The sequence below is a fragment of the Solanum tuberosum genome, unplaced genomic scaffold, assembly GCF_000226075.1.
Source record: "Solanum tuberosum cultivar DM 1-3 516 R44 unplaced genomic scaffold, SolTub_3.0 scf00704, whole genome shotgun sequence".
Taxonomy (NCBI): Eukaryota; Viridiplantae; Streptophyta; class Magnoliopsida; order Solanales; family Solanaceae; genus Solanum; species Solanum tuberosum.
In genome coordinates, this window is record NW_006239680.1 from 17,446 (window position 1) to 25,269 (window position 7,824).

The following is a 7,824-nucleotide window of genomic DNA, read 5'->3' on the forward strand; positions in this document are numbered from 1 at the left end:
ACCACCATGCATTTTCCTATCTCTTTATTCTTAGATTTGAGAAAAAACGTAGGACGTGTGTGTATTTAATTTTGTATAGGTTTAAGTGTCTATATATGCATATCCAAAATTAGAGGGCATAGATGCCAACTGAAACCATGTTAAGTGGTATATTTATGTATTATGTCAATATTTGGCATAATATATAAACGTGCTCTTTAACTTGACTTCAACAGACAATTATATCCTCTAACTTTGGGTGTGTACAAGAAGGCACTTAAAAAATTGTATAAAATTGAACAAATAGACATATTCTGCCTACGTAATATCCTACATGACAATTTTGTGTTCTATGTGGCGTACTACGTGTATTATGCCACGTAAGACATGTGTGTCTACTGGTTCAATTTTGTATAAGTTTAAGTGTCTATTTGTGCACACTCAAAGTTGGAGGGCAGTTGAAGTCAAGTTAAAGAATATATTTATGTATTATGTTTTCATGATTTTCTAAAGCGATAACTATTTTGGATAAGTTAAAGGGTATATTTATGTATTATTGCTACGTCACAAATTTTGATTATTTCTTTTTTTTCTTGAAGGTTTGTGGCAGTTGGAAATGAACCGTTTTTAAATCAACATTTCCAGCTTTACAAAATGTACAAAAAGCCCTAAATTCAGCTGGCCTTGGTGACAAAATCAAGGCTACAATCCCACAAAACGCCGACGTTTACGAATCCGGTAATTCGGGTCCATCACAGGGAGATTTCCGATCGGACATAAGGGACCTAATGCAAAAAATTTGCAGTTTCTTTAAAGACAACAACGCACCTTTCCTCGTAAATATTTATCCTTTCTTAAGTCTCCACAAAAACAAACATTTCCCAATAGAATTCGCATTTTTTGATGGTCAAACAAAGGCCGTACGTGACAATGGAATATCATACACTAATATGTTCGATGCGAATTTGGATACATTAGTTGTATCGTTGAAAAAAGCTAGTTGTTCAGGTGTGAAAATAATTGTTGGTGAAATTGGTTGGCCAACAGATGGAGATTTATATGGAAATGTTACATTAGCCAAAAGATTTTATAGTGGATTTTTTAAGAAAATGGCTACAAAAAAAGGAACACCATTATACCCTGGATTTATTGAATATTATTTATTTAGTTTAACAGATGAAAATGAAAAAAGTATTTTACCAGGAAGTTTTGAACGTCATTGGGGTATTTTTAGGTATGATGGAAAACCTAAATTTCCAATGGATATTACAGGACAAGGACATGAGGCAATGCCTATTGGTGCAAAAAATGTTAAGTATTTGGAGAACAAATGGTGTGTTTTGAACAAATATGCTGAAGATATAGGTAAAATTTTCAACTTCTATTACTTTCTATTTACTCTTATTTTTGAAAACTTTACGTTTTTTATGATTTAGATAATTAGTAGGTGGTGGCTACTTTCTATTTACTCTTATTTTTTGAAAATTTACGTTTTTTATGATTTAGATAATTAGTAGGTGGTGAATGGCTGGGGCAAGTCAAATTTGGGTGGATCTGAATAGATCGAATTATCAAAGAGTCATAATCTGACGTGTTCAGAGTTTGCTTAGGTTAAAGATGTTGTTGGATCAAATAATTGGTCATAACTCAAGTGGTATGAAACTTACATAACTAGGTTTTAATTAGTTGCAATTTTTTGTTTCGTCGGATTACACTATTTTGATTATTTTTTTTTTATCAATAGTTTGATGAGTTTTTTTGAGTTCAACTCGTAGGATTATGAAGTCAACAAATAAGTCATAATTCAACTTGTTTAACTTGAGTGAGTTGGGTATAGCTAGCTAAGTTATTACTTCTCTCTTTTGTTTCTTATTTGGTGTTTCGTACTTTTTTTGGGTCTGATTAATTTGGAATTGTATGTAAAAGACTCTATCAATGACCATTTCATTCCTAGTGCTGGAAATCGAGATCTCTGATACTGTTTTGCTACTAATAATTGGTTTAGTACTTTCCTACTTCAACATATATATCGACTGATCCAAGACGTTGTTATATAGGTAAACTACCTTCGAGTGTACAATATGCTTGCTCAAGGTCAGATTGTACAGCAGTGGATTATGGAGGATCATGCAACAAGTTAGGATGGAGATGGAAATGTTTCATATGCATTCAACATGTATTTCCAAATGAATGGTCAAGATGTGGAATCTTGTGTTTTTGATGGATTGGCACAAATTGTGGAGAAAAATGCTTCTGTTGATAATTGCTTATTCCCTATTGGTTTGGAGAGTGTTGGAGTAAGAATTGGTTTGGATGCAATCCTTAACATTCTTGTTGGTTTCTTCCTCTTTTTTGACACTTCTCTAAAAGAAAATTGACAAATTAATTTCAATGTCATGTATTAGACATTTGTTTGGTTTGAAATATATAATTAAGATAAAGTACAACTACTAATATTTACTTTGTTAAAAATTTTAGGTGTCTCATTTTGTATGTATATTTATATTACCATAAGACACTCAAGTTTTGTTGTATGGGAAGGAATAAATGTACATAAACTTAAAATTTCTTGAATTTTTTTGATTTTTTTTAAAAATATTTAAGATGGGTCTATGCACTTTCTCTATGATTATTCTATGATATTGGATTGTGTAGGGAATAATTAATATATATTTTTTTAGAAAGTGGGTAAAATATTGGAACATTAATAATAGGAAGTAGATTAATATAATGGTTAATTAATTTTGGGACCAATATATTAGATAGTGGTAATATATATAAGTTTTTGTAGCATATTAAGAGTTTCTTATGCTTAATTATTTCCTATTCCCCTTCCCTTTCTCTCTTTATTCATTCGTAGATATCAAGTGTAATTCTTGTTGAAAATAAAAATACATGAAGTTTCAATTATATGTCACGTTCTAAAATATCTCCTAATTGACAGCTTACACACACCATTAACCAAGCAAACACAATTTTTATATCTTAACATAATTTTACAACATTTAATAAATCAAATAAGTAGCCAAATTAAATAATATGATAGTTAATTATGAAATAATTAGTATAGGAAAAAGGGTCATATTTGTCTTTTCATAATTGAAAAAGGTTTAATATTGTCCTTTGTTATACTATTGGTTCATACTCCTATATGTTTTAACTAATGTTAAATTAAAATTACTATTGATCCACATATGTTCTTAAAATGGCTCAAATTTTCTTTCGTATTTCTTTTCTCAAATTTTAAATACAACTTAAATTTTTATTAAAATTTTTTACCATCAAGAATTAATTTTCAATGAATTTTTTTTAAAAAATTCTCGTGATCAAACGGGCCGTAAGAATTAAGAAATAATCACACCTCAAAACAATAATCACATAACAAACCCCCCACCCCAGCGCGCCTAATTAAAAATTGGGTTCTTACATTAAACGTCGAGCCCATAGTCCCGTCGGCCATTCTCGCCGTCCGTCCTCCGTCGACCGTCCGCTGCCTTCCGTCCTCCGTCGACCGTCTGCCGGTGAAGTAGTGTAAGGTACCTTGCCGTATTATCATTTTTTTTTTTGAATTCAAACGTAATACAGGTTTTAGTTTTTCCTTTTTCCTGGGTATTAGCTCCCTGAAACTATGGTTACTTTTGAATGTATTTGATATAACAAATGAGTTAAACAGCGTGTGTGTATGTTAGTTTAAAGTTTTCATGTTTAAGGATGTTAATTGGTTTGTTGATAGATAATGCAAATATATGTTGATGTATACTCATATCTTAAGTTTTGGATGGCTTTGTAGAGTTTAACTGGCTTGTGTTTGGGTGATAGAGGGGCATAGTTTTTCAATAGATAATTATGGATTAAACTCTGTGTGACTGTGAATAATAACTTTTTTTCGAACAATGGTTGAATAAGTACATGGGGTTTCCCCAGCAGAGTTGTCATTCTGTCGCGCCCCATTTTTTCGAAAAAAATGGACTTTCCTGTCGGATGCACGACCTAACAACACATTTGGGCTTTTGCGTGATTTAAGAGTCGCCACCTGGCGAATTAAGGTAAAGGTACATTTACATGCCCTTAATCACCTTTTGGCTAAATACTTTAAAATTAATTATGTATTTAACAAGTTTATCGTCTATTGTAACTTATTTATTTGCCCGTGTGATCACATTTAATTATAACAATAAAATATTGTATATGCTCATTGAGGTGATTTGTTTAATAAATCATCAACTCTCTATTCCTAATAAAGCATGTATAGTTGATAATCTTTCTTTGCACTAGAAATGTGTCTTAGATATCATGCCTATAGGAGCTATGTAATATTTGTGATCTGTCAATCACCTAGAAAATATGTTCATAGGTGTTATTAATCAATTTCCAGCATGTCACTAATTCTAAAATAGCGTTTTAGGATCTTAATAAACTAGACTAATCAATCTGTTGTTGCAACCCTAATAATGTGTTGTTTAATCAGTAGTAAACAATTTTTCAACATGTTTAAACTGAAATAAAATTTGTTATGCATATTTTCTGTCACTGTTAAATAAATGTTGTGACATTATTATTTTTCTGCCACTAAAAAAAAATAAAGTTAATAAGTCACTTTCTGCTCCTTTAATTTTAAAATCTACCCCATTTTAGATAAACTACAATAAAATCAATTCTGCTTTTGTATTATGCTCGTAGTGACTGCTTTAAAACCTGCTTAAGTTGAATCTTTTGTATTATGCTCATACTTTGATATGACTCATGCTTACACACAACCCGGACAAAGTTTAACACGCTTACTCACATTTTAACAAAAAAAATAAAATAATACTCTCTTCTCCAAAAGAACAAGAATTCTGGATCACTCTTTGATTATATAATTTAAATTTATAAAATTAACATGATCAATAAATTAAATTTATTAAATTAAACTTCTGTTGATGTGTAGTTAAATTTTTTTATTATATATATATATATATATTTGATATTGATAAACTTTTCAATAAAATTAAATTTATATATTTAGGAGTTATATAATTTAAATTTATAAAATTAACTTGATCGATAAATTAAATTTATTAAATTTAATGTATTATATATATATATAAAATCGACCTCATTCGGTGAGTGATGATTTTGTGATATTTAATGACTCCCAATTTTATCGACCTACAACCCTTTCGGAAGTGCTATTCGATTAAAACGTATTTTCAAAACATATTTCGGGTTTAAAATTGTAATCGATTTTGGCTAAAATTATATATTTTAGTATGCAATAATTTATAAAAATTATTATTTAATTATTATATTTATCGATAGTTAAACTCGAAATAATTACTTTACTTATTTATTTAAATGTTTTTAAAATTTAGGTGTGTTTAATTATATGAAAATTCTTTAATATGTGTAATTTTTTATTAATTGAATAACATGTCCTTAATCTTCTCTTAAATCATTTAACTCGTAGCCTAATTCTAGTCCTTTCTTATTCAATATGTTTCAATTCTAGCTACTTCAATTCAAATTCTTTATTTCAATTATAGCCACTTGTTGATTCAAATTTAGCCTATTCTTATCTCAATTTTTTTCAAGACTCTAATTTCCATTTAATCTCAACCATCTATCAAAATTCGAGATCAAATCCTAGTCGTCCATATTCATCTAATCAATGGTCAGATTGAATCTTCCCCACTTACCTATTTTTCAATCTAAAAGACCCAAACCCTTAAATATTGTACATTTTTTTCCTCCTCTAAAAAGAGCAGCCGCAGCGAGGCCTCTCTCGTCTCCAATAGCTCCGGCGAGTCGCGCGAAGCGGCAGGCTTCGAGTAGCCGCCGCCTCCTCCGTTCCCCTCTCCTCTCCCCTTTCCGACTAACGAATTCGGCTCAGCCGCACCCCTCTCTCACTCCCGACCTATCCCAGACCGGCGCTGCAACAACAGGTCGCGCCACCATCCCGACCGATGCGCCGCCTCGATCAGCAGCAATAACAGCAGGTCACAGCAGCAGCGCATAGGCGGCAATAGCTGCAAACTCCGACAGCAGCTACAAACAGAGGGAGTATACATCAAAACTCACTGCGGCAGTGACGGATTAAGAGGGTAAGTTTATCTTACTTGATTAATTTTAATTCATTCTTCTCCAATCTATTCATGTGGGTCTTTATATCTGCCTATTTATATTTATATTTGCTGTGAAAATATAGACTGGTCAACGGACAGAGATTGACTTTTGGTGGCTACTCTATACATACATTACCGTAAAGCCAAAAATACTCATTGAAACGCGGCTTTATTTTTGAAAAGTATGTATTCCAATATGACTAATGTTAAAGTTTGAATTCCAAAAAGATATCTATTCATGTGGGTGTTCTTTCTTTTTCTATGTTGATGCTTGTTTTCAAATTGGCTTGCATTTAGGAAATAGGCTGTTGACAAATCTCGATGCTGCTGTGTGTTTGTGCCATGTAGTAACTAATAATTATTGAATCTTTTTCTAGTGTTGAAAGGGTTGATTTTGCGGGCTAGGCGACTGAGGAAGCTCAACATCAAAAAAGTTGATACAAGCTTCTTTCATCAAAGTAGGAGATAAGATTTGGTGTTTCTAAATTTCTAAAGTTGAAGTACAATTTCTTTTTATAATGTGTTTGTGTCCATCTAGTATTGATACTTAGTTTAAATTTTGTGATAATGTAAACTTAAATTTTTATTAAAAATTTTTACCATCAAGAATTAATTTTCAATGAATTTTTTTTAAAAAATTCTCGTGATCAAACGGGCCGTAAGAATTAAGAAATAATCACACCTCAAAACAATAATCACATAACAAACCCCCCACCCCAGCGCGCCTAATTAAAAATTGGGTTCTTACATTAAACGTCGAGCCCATAGTCCCGTCGGCCATTCTCGCCGTCCGTCCTCCGTCGACCGTCCGCTGCCTTCCGTCCTCCGTCGACCGTCTGCCGGTGAAGTAGTGTAAGGTACCTTGCCGTATTATCATTTTTTTTTTTGAATTCAAACGTAATACAGGTTTTAGTTTTTCCTTTTTCCTGGGTATTAGCTCCCTGAAACTATGGTTGGGACTAGTTTAAACTTGAGAATATGTAATTTGAAGTTGAATTGGGATTTTTTTGGATTTGATTTTAGGACTAGTTAGTAAAGTGTTAATTTGAAGTTAAAAATTAGTAATTGAAGTGTTATGAGTAGATGATGAATGTTTGAATGTCATGAATTTAGATGATGAATGTTTGAATGTTATGAACTTAGAATTTGAAGTTGAACTTAGAATTTGAATTGAAATTAGAACTTGAACATGAATTTAGAACTTGAACTTGAACTTAGAACTTAGAACTTAGAACTTAGAACTTAGAACTTAGAACTTAGAACTTAGAACTTAGAACTTAGAACTTAGAACTTAGAACTTAGAACTTAGAACTTAGAACTTAGAACTTAGAACTTAGAACTTAGAACTTAGAACTTAGAACTTAGAACTTAGAACTTAGAACTTAGAACTTAGAACTTAGAACTTAGAATTTAAAGTTAAATTTAGAACTTGAAATTAGAACTTGAACTTAGAACTTGTACTTGAAATTAGAACTTGAACTTGAACTTAGAATTTGAATTGACCGGGGACCGGGGACCGGGGACGGGGGAACTGGGAACTGGGAACTTGAACTTGGAACTTGAACTTGAACTTGAATTTTGAACTTGAACTTAGAACTTGAAATTAGAACTTGAATTAGAACTTGAACATGAATTTAGAACTTGAAATTGAACTTAAAACTTGAACTTGAACTTAGAACTTGAACTTGAAATTAGAACTTGAACATGAATTTAGAACTTGAACTTGAACTTAAAACTTGAA

The 7,824-nt window shown here is 31.5% G+C and overlaps 1 long non-coding RNA gene and 2 pseudogenes across 1 annotated transcript; 2 read left to right on the top strand and 1 right to left on the bottom strand.

Moving 5' to 3' along the window:
- The window catches only part of LOC107059025 (glucan endo-1,3-beta-glucosidase 8-like), a 6,507-nt pseudogene extending 4,150 nt beyond the window's left edge, over nt 1–2,357 (top strand).
- Nucleotides 1–7,824, bottom strand: part of LOC102592334 (vetispiradiene synthase 3-like) — a 38,120-nt pseudogene that overhangs the window by 10,005 nt on the left and 20,291 nt on the right.
- On the top strand, nt 5,723–6,554 carry LOC107059026 (uncharacterized). The gene is made up of 2 exons (XR_001472476.1): nt 5,723–6,062; nt 6,461–6,554. It is a non-coding gene; the product is annotated as an uncharacterized lncRNA (long non-coding RNA).